The following is a 14,163-nucleotide window of genomic DNA, read 5'->3' on the forward strand; positions in this document are numbered from 1 at the left end:
CATTTGTGTTAATACCATGATAACTGGTTGTGCTAACGGTATTAGCCACTATAACAGCAAAACATCCGGTATTCTGCACATAACTTCACTAGTGTGATGGTGCACATTTCTATGACGCCGCAATGAAGCAGAGTTCCACTGTACATACACAGAAGAATGTAGTCCTAAAAGTGCTTTTACCAATGCCCGGAATAAATATCTCTAACTTTTTTTTAGAGGTAAGCTTTTCAATGTTGCTATATGCCAATAAAGTCCTTCTAACTATGCCTGGGTGAAATTTTAATTTTGCTAGAGTACTCAGAGTAATTCTGGTAATTTTGCATTTACTCTTGTGGTGCAAAATTAATCGAAATTATGTGATTATGCCAGTTTGTGTAATTTTGTGGAATAAATTCCTTCCCAAAAGCGCAGGAACAGAGCAAACTATGGGGCATATCAACAAGGGCTTTATCTCTGCTTTTTTGGCTTTAAAAGCCAAAAAAGGAGAGATAAAACTAGCGCCCTATCAACAACAGGGTGCTAACATGCAAATTTGCATGTTAGCACCCTTTTACTCTACGCTTCCCCTTGCATCTCTAATGAGATGCAAAGGGGGCGTTCCAGAGTAAAATAATAGGAGAAATGTCGCTAAGCGACATTTCTCCTATTATCAAGAATATCGCTAACCCTGTTAGAGACAAAAAAAGCAGCGCTAACCGCGGTTAACGCTGCTTTTTTACGTCTGGTATTTTTCTGACTTAGCCATGATATCCTATGGAAGGAGGATATCATGGCTAAGTTTGCCTGTCCCTATCAACAAGGTAACGTGAGATTATCGCTGGGTTTCCAGCGATAATCTCACGTTAGCCTGTTAGCGTGAGGATTTTTATCGCTATTGAGATAAGCGTTGCTAATAGCACGCTATCTCAGCGATAAAAATTAACGCTAGCCGGCGATAATTATCCTAGTGCTAAGTGCGCTTAGAGATAATTATCGCCGGTTGTTGTTGATATGCCCCATTGTTATTTTCTTAGCGTAAAATTGATCCGTGGGTCAATGTTGAATGCAAAGGTGAATTTTGAGCTAAGAAAATAGCTCTAAATTCAGAGTCATGCTCCTCATATGGGGGCATATCCACAATAATCGGCGATAAATAAACGCAAAGCGCGCTCAGCGCTTTATTATTTATCGCTATCTAATTCTGGAATTTCTTGCCTGGTAACGCGTTATTAACAACGCGTTACTCCAGGGCGATAAAAATTCCAGAGATAGCAGAGAAATCACCGTTTTGCAGGGAACATCACTAATTTTCCAGCGATGCTCCCTGCAAAACGGCGATAACCTTGCTGATACGACCCACAGGGTCGTATCAGCATAATCCACCCCAATTTTAGGGATAGGTAAGTCTGCTTTTTAGCAGACGTTAGTTTTTGGAGAAAACAACGGTTTTCTCCAAAAACAAACGTGTGCTAAAATGCTGGGGCAGCCTTGTAAAAATCGCGATGTGAACATCAGCGATATTTACAAAGTTGTCCTGCCCAGTGACGCCCACTTTGCATCTCAATAGGGCGATAGTTTTATCTCCGCTTTTTTTACTTTAAAAGCCCTTGTAAATATGTCCCGTAGTTCCAAATACTGTTGCGTAACTTTGCTGTAATTTGGTTTAATTACGCTACTAAAAATCACATGAGCTTTGCTTACCTCTACTCATAACAATGTCCATCATATTACCTATAATCTCCTTCCTATAGTTCCCGATACTGGGGCATTGATAGCTGAAGGAGGGAGCCGGTGACAGAAATAAAAGGGATCACCAGTTAGACCCACATGGTTACCTTAGAAATAAGGAGTATCTGAAGGGTTCCCAATTTCTCCCAGTGTTTCACCATTAGGCTCCCCCTGCTTTCAGTAGGAAAAAATCTCTGAGTGAACGTTAAGGTGTAGTAAAGAGTTTGTAGGGTTCATTAGAGGTTACATTAAGGGGTACTAAGTCACTTTTAGCATTCAGGGAAGGGTAGTGTTAATGCGGAGTAAGATATTTTTGGGGTTCACTGAAGGGTAGTGTTAAGGGGTAGTGATGATTTTGGATGCAGGGATGACATCGTTAAGGGATGGCATTGGGTTTTTAGAGTTCAAGGAAGGGTAGTGTTATGGGATAGTTAGGGATTTTAGGGTAAAGGGATGGGTAGCATTAATGATAATAAGTGGTTTGTAGTGGAAGGGGATGAGTAACAGTAAGGGGTTTGTAGGGTTCAGGAAAGGATATCGTTAATGGGTAGTAAGAGTTTGTAGGGTTCAGGGAAGGGTAGCGTTAATAGCTAATGAGAGGCTTTTAGGTTCATGAAAGGGTAACATTAAGAAGAAGAAAAGGGTTTTACGGTTCCGGGAAGGGTAGTGTTAAGGAGTAGTATGGAGTTTTGGGGGTTTAGGGAAGGGTAGTGTTAGTAAGGGTTTTTTACAGTTTAGGGATGGTAGTGTTAATGGGTGGAAAGGCATTTCTAGAGGTCAGGGAAGTGTAGCATTAAGGGTAGAAAGGAGATTGTAGAGTTTAGCGGATGCTAGCTTTAAGGGGCGGTATGTAGAATATAGGATTTACAGTAAATTAAATACAGTATATGTAATGTCATTATTAAAAATAAAATATTAATTTAAAATGAATAATAAAATTAACGTTTGGGAGCCAAGGAGTTCAAAAAAATCTTTCCAGCCCATAATCCTTGAAACTAAAAATTAGAAAGAAATATTGGAAAGTTAAAGCGTAGATAGCTGAGACTTTAATAAATCAACACATTCGCCCTGACCGTTCTCCTTCCATCTGTGCTGCTGCCAGAGAAGAAGAAAATACCATCATTATCTAATTATCTAGAAGACATATATTATTGCAGTAGCATATGTGGCATACTGTTAACTTAAAGGTCAAGCTCTATCATATCATAATAGTGAGACCCGATAAAGGGCTCTGGCAACTTGATAAACTAATGATCACAGCTCTTGGAGGGTAAGCAAATTTTCTGTGGACACACACAACTTCTTACAAATCAAAAAACGTACTCCTGGTGGCTACGGCGTCGAGAGGAATGGCTGCCGGGTTGCGGAGCTCCGTGGAAACGTGAGACAGCGGAGGCTCTCCGGATTCATTTTACGGGTTCCCGAATTCCGAAAATCACGGCAAGCGGAATCGGAACTCATGCTGCCTCAAATGAAACCTTTGCCGATACCAGGGGTGAGCAGGAAATGATTTTGTTTGGCAAATTATCGATCGCGGTTTGCGGCTGAGGCGCGGCCGCCATTTTATTTTCATTTATCGATTCCTGTGCCCCTGCTCGCCTAATGCCACGCATTTTTTATACCAAAAAACTCACTTGGCTTGAAATGCTGGATTTTTTACCTCAATTCTTCACCTTTGTTGGAAATTTTCTAAACACTTACTGTTTTTTTTTTTTTGAGGGGTCATATGTGAGCTCCTTCAATCGAACAGTTCTTACAATTATTCCTGGCTGCCATTTTGTTTTCACTTATTGATTCCTGTGCCCTTGCCCGCCTAATGTCGCGCATTTTCTGTTCCAAAAACGCATTTGACTAGAAATGCTGTATCTTTTACCTCATTTCTTCACCTATGTTGGACATTTCCTAAACGCTTACTGTTTCTGAGGGGTCCTATAAGAGCGCTATCAATCGAATAGTTCTTACAATATTCCTGGCCGCCATTTTAGATTTTTGTGTGGGTTTTTTCGTGTTTTCCCTGTTTTCTAAATGGCCACGCACTAACCGCAGTAATACTCAACAAAACACTGTGAATAGCGCTATACTAGAAGATATTAACCCCTTCAGTATATTACAAGATAATATGGAAGATGAGCTCACAGATGCTTCTACAACTAAAGGTTCCTCTTCTCATGCCTTGCGCCCAAACTTTAAAGTGTCCTCTAAAATACCCTCCACTTCTGCCTCTACTTCAGGTAAACGAGTGAAAACAAATCCTCCTTTTACTTCCAATTCTTCTTCCTCTATTTCTCTGGAGCTGTTGCTTGAGGAAATTCGCTCACTCAAACCCTACATGGGATTTGGTCATATAATGAACAAAAAGTTGATGACCTTCAAAGAAGAGTTGAATCGGTCCAAGTGATCACAGACCAAGTTCCTTGCCTACACAAAGAAATTCAAAATTTGAAACAACAAGTTGAAAATTTGGAAAAAATCGTAACAGGCGCAATAACCTACGCATTTATGGACTTGCGGAAGGTCTTGAAGGATCTAACCCCATATCTTTTTTCCAATCATTTTTGCCTACGCTTCTTGGTCTTCCAGCTTCCCCTCCTCTGAATATTCAAAGAGCTCATCGTTTGGGTCCAGCTTCTCATTCTTCTATTTCCTCTTCCTCTTCAACAAAACCTAGAGGTGTCATCTTGTATTTTTTTAGAATATACTGATCTACTTAAAGTTACTCAAGCGGCCAAACAGAAAGGGAGAATTACTTGGAATGGTTCAAATCTTTTCTTTGCGCAAGATTACACCAAAGTAACTGCTGATCGTCGAAAGAAGTTCCTGGAGATGAGGCCTGCCCTTCGTGCTCTCAATGCTCGCTATGGCTTGTTTCACCCTTGCCTCTTCAAGGTGACTTATAACAACAGAACGACAAACTATGAGGATCCGGAGATACTTCAACAATTCCTGAATTCCCACAGAGATGAATCTATGGATACACCTCGACCATAATTGCATTGAATTTTACAAAAGTTGTATGCCACCGTCTGTGTTTATCCGCATAAATGTTGTATTGTATTTTGGTACGTTGTAAGTCCTTATGTTAACCATTTCCTCTTTTGGGTTCCTTTAGGTATGATTTCGTGACCCTTTGATGTATGTATTCTTCGTGTTGGCCTGGAGATGTTTCTTCCGTTTGCCGCGTCCACGTAGGATCCCCGGTCCGGTGTACGTCCTTCCTAATGTGGCTCCACCATCCCCACTCTTATTGTTTGTTTGTGGTATGTCTTTTTGGCATCCTTATTTTTTATCAATTGTCAGATTTGTATTGTCATTTTATTTTGTGTCCTGCTCTTTCCTATTTCTTATTATTCTTGTTCTCTTTTTCCTCCTTTTACTCTTCCCTCCCTTCTTTTCCTTACAATGATTCTTTTGTTTTTCGCTCCTATCTTTCCTTCATCCTGAATTTCTTTCTCCTTTCTTTCTTATCTGATTTTTCTCTTTTGTTAAGCAGAAAAAGTTGCTTCTTATATTGTCTTCATAACAATGGTTCATGTTCACTTTTAATTAGTTACGTTTAGAGTTGTAACATGGAATGTTAAAGGAGTTAACAATCCCATAAAAAGACAACGGGTAATAACCCATTTAGCTAGATTAAATGCTGCTATAGCGTTCATTCAAGAAACTCATTTATCTGACATAGAGGCGTCTAAATTAAAACGGTGTTGGGTGGGCCATGTTTTTTCCTCACCTGCTCTTGGTAAGAAAAATGGAGTATCTATTTTATCTCATAAGAAGCATCAGTTCTCAGTTGTTCACCAGGAAATTGATTCTGAAGGTCGTTGGGTAATTGTTCAACCAGATACCGCTAATGCTTTTTAACGTGTATGCACCGGTTAATGTAGATAATACGTTTTGGAATCATATTTCTGATAAACTTCTTTTGTTTGATGATGATTATATTATTTGTGGTGGGGACTGCAACCATGTTTTAGATCCAATCCTAGATAGAAATTCGACTGTTAAGTTTTCTAACACAAAGATGCATGCACAATTTACTTCCTCTATAAGTCTTTAGTTGATATATGGAGACTTTGTAATCCGGATGTTCGAGAATATAGCTTTTATTCCCCCCTCATCACTCACAATCCCTTATAGACTATATCTTTTGTAGTAAATCATTATCTCAACATGTTTCCCACTCGGAAATTGGCTCCATTTTAATATCGGATCACGCTCCAGTTTCTGTTGATTTTGAATTGATTCCCTTCTCTCCTCATGCAGGTAGATGGCGTTTTAACAATATACTATTATCTGACCCAAATTTTACAAGCCAATTCACTTCCTTTGCCTCTGAATTTTTCTCTTTTAACTGTACCCCAAATTCTTTTCCCGTAATGGTTTGGGATTCTTTTAAAGCCGCTGCTAGGGGCTTCATTATCAAATTTGTCTCTCAAAAGTAAAAAACTTTTGAGGTTAAGAATTCCCAGTTGCTTGCCAAGATCAAACAACTTGAATACTCTTACTATCACTCGAATTCTGAATCCGCATTAAAGAATCTTATTGAAGCAAAATTCACTTTTAATAAAATATCCACTGAAGCTTAGAAAATTATATCTCCCTATCTGAGATCACTCATGCAGTCTCGGTACTGAAAAGAGGGAAAGCTCCAGGTCCAGATCGATTCACCATTGAATTTTACACTCACTTTGCAAATCTCTTACTACCTCGCCTTTTGGTTCTTTACAATACCTTTTCCAAGACAGGATCTTCATCCTGAACTTTTCAAGAGGCCATGATTTGCTTAATACCTAAAGAGAATAAAGACCCGTCTCTCTGCAAAAACTACCGGACAATTTCCTTAGTTAATCTGGATTATAAGATCTTTGCAAAAATTCTGGCCCTCCGACTTGTTCCTATTTTACCTAATCTTATTGGTCCGGAACAATCCGGTTTTGTAAAAGGTCGTCTTTCATCTGATAACTCCAGAGTCTTTTTTAATATTCTCGGTAAAGCTCCCTCCCTAAATTATCCCCTCGTTGCTATAGCTCTTGACGCAGAAAAAGCGTTTGATAGGATTGGTTGGGACTTCATGTTTCAGGCATTAAAATTGATAGGGCTTCCTTCTAAACTAATATCTCTCATTTCTCTACTGTATTCAGGTCCCCGAGCTTCTATTTTTGTTAACGGCAAAACTTCTGATTATTTTCCATTATTTAGGGGAGTACGTAAAGGATGCCCCCTCTCCCCTCATTTATTTATAATAGCGTTAGAACCCTTTTTAATAAAAATTAGATTAGACACTAAAGTTACTGGATTCCAGCTTGGTACCTCCCATGTTAAATTATCTGTATATGCAGATGACATTCTTTTATATTATTGTTCTAATCCGTCTACATCAATCCCGGCTTTTCTCTCTCAAGTTGACATATTCTCTCATTTATCCGGTTATCGTCTCAATTCAGACAAATGTGAAGTCCTCCTCCTAAATATACTTTGTTTGAAACAAGACTTCATACAAACAGGTTTCTCCTGGCAAACCTCTAAGATAAAATATTTAGGTGTTTGGTTCTCCTCAAACATTGTGGAAACATTAATGTTAAATTTCGACCATATTACTAAGATTCTAACTGACTCTATTGATCGCTGGCATCCCCTCTTTCTTGGTGGGGGCGACTAGATTCCATCAAGATGATGCTTGCTCCTTTGATTCTTTACCTTCTCGCTATGATTCCAGTACATATTCCCGCAACATACTTGAAAAAGATTGACTCTCTATTAACTAAATTTCTTTGGAAAAACAAATCCCCTCGAATAGTCCTATCGACTCTAAAGGTGGATAAGACAACTGGGGGTCCTACATTTCTAGATTTAAAATCTTATCATCTTGCCTTTTCTTTGAAGCAATCCTCCCGCTGGCTTTCTTTTGATCAATGTATTTATCCCCCTGTTTGGTTGAACATAGAATAGTACTTCATATCCCCTTTTACTTTTAAGGAAGCTCTTGCCTTTTCTAGTAATCTTTCTCTTTTTCGCCATCCTGTCATTTCTCATACACGTAAGATTCTTGTCCCGCTTCTTCCTTCTTCTTATCCGTCTTCCTCCTCATTAGATCAACAGCCCATTTGGCATAATAATTTATTACGCATTAAAAATCGTACCATTTATTGGAAAACTTGGAGACTAAAAGGATTGCTCTGGATTTCTCAGCTAATACACAATAAAATTCCTATATCTTTTTTCGATCTTCTATCAAAATGTTCTCTACCATCCTCATGTATCTTATGTCCGTACCACCTACTTCAAATCCCTCCTCTAGGTGCTTAACCCTCTTCCCATTAATATCAGTCCCCTCTTCAGCTTCCTCTTTATATACATGCTTATTTCTTTCCTCTCATAGAGACAAAAGGAAGGCTGAATTGGCTTGGGAAAAAGACTTAGCAGAATGTTGGCCTACCCCTTTTTTGGACAAATTATGGCTCAAAATTCATAAAACTTCTAGAGCTGCTAACACCTCCCAACCCTTTATTTCATTTACAATCGTATCTTATCACTCCTGCAAAGTTGGCTTCTTTTTCTCCAAACTCCTCTTCAGCTTGTTGGTCATGTCCTTGTGCACAGGCTGATTTAAAACACATGCTTTTTGACTGTCCTTCCATTTTTCGTTTTTGGCAGTTAGTTTGGTCCCAAGTTAACAAAATCTTTAAAACCCAAAACCCATATTCACCCACTTACATTTTTCTAGGCTCTTTATCTTCCTCCTGGCAGCATACATCTCCCACCCCCAAACTAGTAGATTTATTAATAGCTATAGCCCTCCACTTAATAACTTCCAACTGGGAACAGGCAGATAAAGTTACTTTCAAAGCATGGTGGAATGTTGTTTTCATCACAGATTGAACACTAGTTATGTTGATCTCCTATCTTTGTCCATTAAAAGAGATATTTTATGGCTTCCTTTATCCACATATTTAACTTGTATTGCCTCAGCTAACGCTTTATCGGTTAACTTGTCTGATGAGGTTAAGAAACCCCCTTGAGGATCTGCTAGTCTTTATATTTCTCTTGTAAATGTTTTTAAGGATAACTCCTTTTGTTGTACTGCTTATTAACATTATTCTGTAGATTATAAATGCCTTGTTTATACTTATAGAGATTAAATTCAGGTGATACTTCAATTTGTAATTTCAATTTGTAGTTTCAGAATATCATATTGTCTATTCCTTCCCCTTTTCCCCCCTTCCCTGTTTCCCTCCCTCACTTTCCTCTTTCTGCTGACAATCATAACCTTATTACTATGCAATGTAATATGTAGTTTTCTTGTATTTCATTCACTTTTTCTTAATAAACTTAAACTTTTAAAAAACGTACTCCTGCCCATGGACATGTGGGCAAAGCCAAAGTCGCTGTCTGCAGTATTCCTGAAAACTATTTATTACACTGATCATATAAGGTCAAGCAACAGCTGTGTGGTCAAACCAGACCTATAAAGGAAAAAAAGTGCTTGCCAGAACAAGGAATGGAAACAAGGGAAGCAGTAGCACTATGAAGCTACTGGGCCCTCGTAGCTTCATACGTTAACGAAAATTAAATTAAAAATGGGGAGTGGAATGGGGAGCAATGGATAAAAAGAAAGGGTGCCAGTGCAAGGTAGCACTGTCACGGTGGTAACAGGGCAGGTCACAAGCACACACCATCTCAGTATAACAGAGTGACTGGGAAATAGGTATGCTAGAGGGACTACATCTCCCAGCAGGCTCGGGGCATACAGGAAGTATCCTGCGAACAAATGCGGACGGAGGGCAAGTCATAAGCCCTTTCTTGGCAATCACTCCGGGCTTTTCAATTTGGACTGTTTCGAGTTGCTGGCTATACCGAAGGACTTTCGGTTTCCATCTTATGCCTGAGGATCCCTGCTTATGCCGGCACACGGGGAGTGTGCGCGCTGTCCCTTCTCCTGTTCTTTTGCTTCTCTTAGCTGCGGCGGATTCCGCAAGCTCTCTTCATTCCGTCAGCCGCTCCTCCGAGATGCGTCTTTCATTTCTATTAGGGGCTCTTTTCCAGTCTCCTGGATAAGGACGTGTCTGTCCCATCACGGATAATCCTGAGTGACGAGGGGTAGCTTCCCTTGTTGGCTATTTTCAGTTCTTTTTGGTAGATGGAACAATTTTAATCCCGTGTCCTTGCTCCTGTGACAGAACAAGGAGTTCTTGCTTTGTGGGTGTCTTCAGTTGCAACAAGACTTATCCTGATCTCGTATTCTGTGGGATTTCATCTTATTCTGGAGGAGAACTTGATTCAGCATCTAGTGATGCAACTAGGTTCCTGAATCCGATACTGGACATTCTACCTGCCCTTTGGACTAGGTGGTAAGCACCTTTTGGTACGTTGTGATTCTTGGGGAAATAGGAAAAGAGCTGGGGTGTGCGTGCCGGTATGATGTCTCTTCTCTTTTTTCTTACACACAGGGGCATTCTAATGTTGCAGAAGTTCCCCGAGGCATTCTTGTGAAGCCATTTTTCCCCGAGGGTGTCCAGTTGCGTGCTGCTCAACCCTTGCAGCCTTAGTTGTTTTTTCCCTATTCTCCTTTTTTCTGTGGTGCTCCCACATCGAGGGGAGGTTACTCATACTACTCTTGGTGGTAGTTTTTAGGGGAATAGAGGATCTGGCACCATTCCATCATCCCCACCGGACCCCTCAGCAGGTTAGTGATAACAAACTCTGGGCCCTGACAAGGACTTTGCATCTGGTAGACCTTGTATAACAAATTGGTTAAAAATTGGTTAAAAACTTTAAAACGGGGAGTAGGACGGGAAGCAGGATGGAAGCAGGAGAGTGCTCAAGTGGATCAAGGAAACACATGATCGCCCATGCAGTGGTGATGGGTGAAAAGGAAGCATGAGAGAGAGAGGAGGGAGTGCTGATAAAGAAAAAAGGAGCCCTCTCAAGGTAGTAGTGGGTAGTAGAAAGTGGATACTATGTTATGTTACATTACATCACGTTACGTTACGTTACGTGTATTTGTAAAGGGCACTGTCACCAGTGAGGGTATCCTAGTGCTGAGCAGGTGTGTGTGCCTAGCTCTGCCTATGGTAGCCTGATAAATTAAAAAGCCAGGTCTTCAGCTTCATTCAAAATGAGAGCAGGAGATTCTGATGTGAAGTGGGGGGGCCATTCCACGCTTTAGGAGTGATGTAAGAGAATGCCGTAGGTGCTGGTGACTAGAGCATGATTGACAGTTTTTCTAGTGTTTCTTGGAAGTCATTTGAAGATCTTCCTCAGTATCTTCAGGTTTTAGAAGCAGGATGCAGTGATGGCTTTGACTTGTGCAGTAAAGTCCGGTTTTCTGTTGATGATTATTCTGAGGTTCCTGACATGCGTGCTGGGTGTGGGTATGGGTATAGGTCCAAGTTTGGCCGGCCACTAGTTGGAGTCCCATGGTGAGGTCACTACTTCTGCCTTGTCGGTGTTGAGTTTACGACAGATGGCTTTCATCCAGTTAGCTACTTTGGTCATGCAGGTGGTGAGCTTGTTTCTTGTGTTGGGGGTCTTGTCTGGGAGGGAGAGTATGAGTTGAATGCCGTCAGCGCAGGAGAGGATGTTGATGTCATGTGCAAGGATGACGCTAGCCAGAGGGATAATTGTTTGAATTACCTCATGGGAACATAGCCTCCTCCACTGGAAACATAGCCTCCTCTGCTGGGAACGTAGCCTCCTTTTTTGCCTTAGGCAGGTACGGTTAAGTGCTTTCCTCTGGGCTTTAACGCTAACCTTGATTCCTCTCTGGTGGAGAAGTGTGGCTCAATGATTAGAGCAGCAGACCCTGATGCAGAGGTCTAGCCTGGGACCAGGGTTCAATTCCCTGCCTCGGCGGGTCTTGGGCTCAAAAATTCCACGGACCTGATAATTCTCGCCTCGGTGCCATTCCAATCATGGAGTCCCACTCTGCAACTCTGGGCAATAGCTTGCTTAATCTCCACAATGGCCCCACAACGCTAAGGATGCCCGGCCTCCACCTTGGGGGTGCCCAGGAGTGGACGCCTCACAGGGAATGCCAGGATGGGTTCCACAGCGGTATTCGTACAAGCGCCTTGAGACCCTTGCGGGTGAGTAGTGTGCTATACAAGTATACATTTTTTATTTACAATTTACTCTCTCTGCCCATGCTATGGCCCTTCGGACCAATCTTTATTACATTTTCTATTTTTCTGTGGGTGTTGTGTGCAATATACAAAGTTCTTTTAATCCCCTTTTTTAAGATTTTTTCTTATGTTGCTTTAGAGAAGCATATAGAACTCTTCTTGAATAGGGCAATGATTCATTAATTATTTGAGGTGGGGCTTTTTTGAAAACTGCTATCCGAGCTTGTAACTCGATGATTACTGTATGATTGTACATTAATAGTTCTGTAACTCTTATCATTTTATGCTCTCTTAACTGTTGTGTTTCTGTATGCTTTATTGATTACACCATTTGGTTTTATGGATATGTTTTATCCAAATAAAGTCGTGAAATGAAATTAAATCTCATGTATTATATATCATGTTCCCTTTCCCTTGTCCATCGTTCATTTTCCTGGTTCCTCCCTAACCCCTGCAGGTGGAACATACCTTGTGAGTTGATTTAGAATGTTCGTAGGTCTGTCATATCTGCCCTGCGTGGTGAGACTAGAGACACTGCATGATTGACTCTCGTCCTATTTATGAATAAAAGTTTCTTACCTCACATCTTGGATTACTTCTCTTCAATTTGGTGACGAGGATGGGATGCTGTGGAAGGGAGAGTGAACTGTCTTCACCCCTGTGAGTCTATCTCACCACTCATAAATACATCTATTGAGCCTTCCCTGTGAGGTATTCTCAAGTAAAACGGCTGTTTCCTGGCCTGAACCTGGCACTGGGAGCAATAGCCAAGCAAATATTTCTGGTGCTGGAAAGCATCTGGATTTGTCGAGCATCAATTATTCCTGGTGTAGCTTTAATAACTGTGGGTCAACGCATGTTGGTCTGCCGCCCTAAGAGAACCCAATCAGCTGTGAGTCATTGCTTGTCTGTTTAAAGTCCTGAGGGTGCTTGATTGGCTGTTGGTGTACGGTGCCTCTCAACCCATCAGTGTTGTCACCGTAGTGGTAATCTATACTGAAATGTGGCAGGTGCTGTGACTGAGTAGGTGCTGTGAAAATGAGAGCCAGACAGACACTTGTTACTAGCTGCCAGTGGGTCCATTGCTGGGGTCCGCGTCATGTTGCTGTTGTTGGTTGGCCAGGTTGTGTTTACCCACAGGAGGAATGAAGAAGGTGTGTTTCCCACAATCTAAGGCCGCTGAGTTTCTGGGCCATCAACTGCTGTTGGCCATGCTAGTTGTCGGACGAGCTTTCTTCATCTAGTCGGTCTTGACCAACAATTTGTGTCAGAATACATTAAAACATTTCTAAAAAACACTATCTATCAATCTCATAAGAACACCTCTATACTGTCCTATGGTTAATGGATTAGTAGAAAGAACGAATAAAATGATGAAGGAAATAATTTAATTGGCTTACACTATAGGCAAACCTATGCAAAAAAACTCTGAGAGACACACTGTGGGCATCAATTACAGGTACATCTGCCTTCCCTGCTCAAAAAGGGAGGAAGCCTAGTTCCAAGCTCACCCCCAGTTGGCTCAATGAAGAACAACAAGTATGGGTGGACAGGTAAGCCATGGCAGAATCAGTCCATAACCACCAACAAAAACACAAATCCTAATATGACAAGAAATGGGGAACTAAAGATCAAAAGTGGAGAATAGGACAATGGGTAGTAGTAAAAACTCCCTGTATGAATAAGAACAAATTTAACAATTTTGTCAACCATCTAGCATTTGTAAGATAAAACAAAGCACGGTAACTACAAAGCACGGTAACTCTGGAGGATGGTAAAATGTGGAGCATGGATAGGATATCCTGCTGTCCAGAAAGTATCATGAATAACTCATATACCCAAGGCAATAATAATCAAAATAAAGAAGAAATAACAGAAAGGAGAAAAAGCACAAGGAATACACATCTTCCAAATTAACTAACAGTCCATGACTGGGGACACTGGATGATTGACTCTTGTCCTATTTATGAATAACGTTTCTTACCTCACATCTTGGATTACTCGTCTTCAATGTATGTATGTTTTGAAGAGGGTGGTGCTGAGTGAGGAACCTTGAGGTAATCCACATATTAGTTTGAGGGTTTACGTGGAGTAAAGTGCCAGGCTGACCGCTTGTTTACTATTGGTGTGAGACAGTGTCAACTGCTGCAGAGAGGTTCAGCAGCATGAGGGCTGCCATGTCTCCTCAGTCAAGGTTCAAGCGAATATTGTCTTTGGTGGCGATGAGTGATGTTTTTGTACTGTGGTTGGGTTGAATCCGGACTGTGTGACGTCGAGGAGCTGGTGGATGCTAAGATGGTCAGTGAGATGTGGGTTGATTAGTTTCTCTAAGACCATT

This window comes from Triturus cristatus, chromosome 3_2 (genome assembly GCF_964204655.1).
Source record: "Triturus cristatus chromosome 3_2, aTriCri1.1, whole genome shotgun sequence".
In the NCBI taxonomy this organism is placed as follows: domain Eukaryota; kingdom Metazoa; phylum Chordata; class Amphibia; order Caudata; family Salamandridae; genus Triturus; species Triturus cristatus.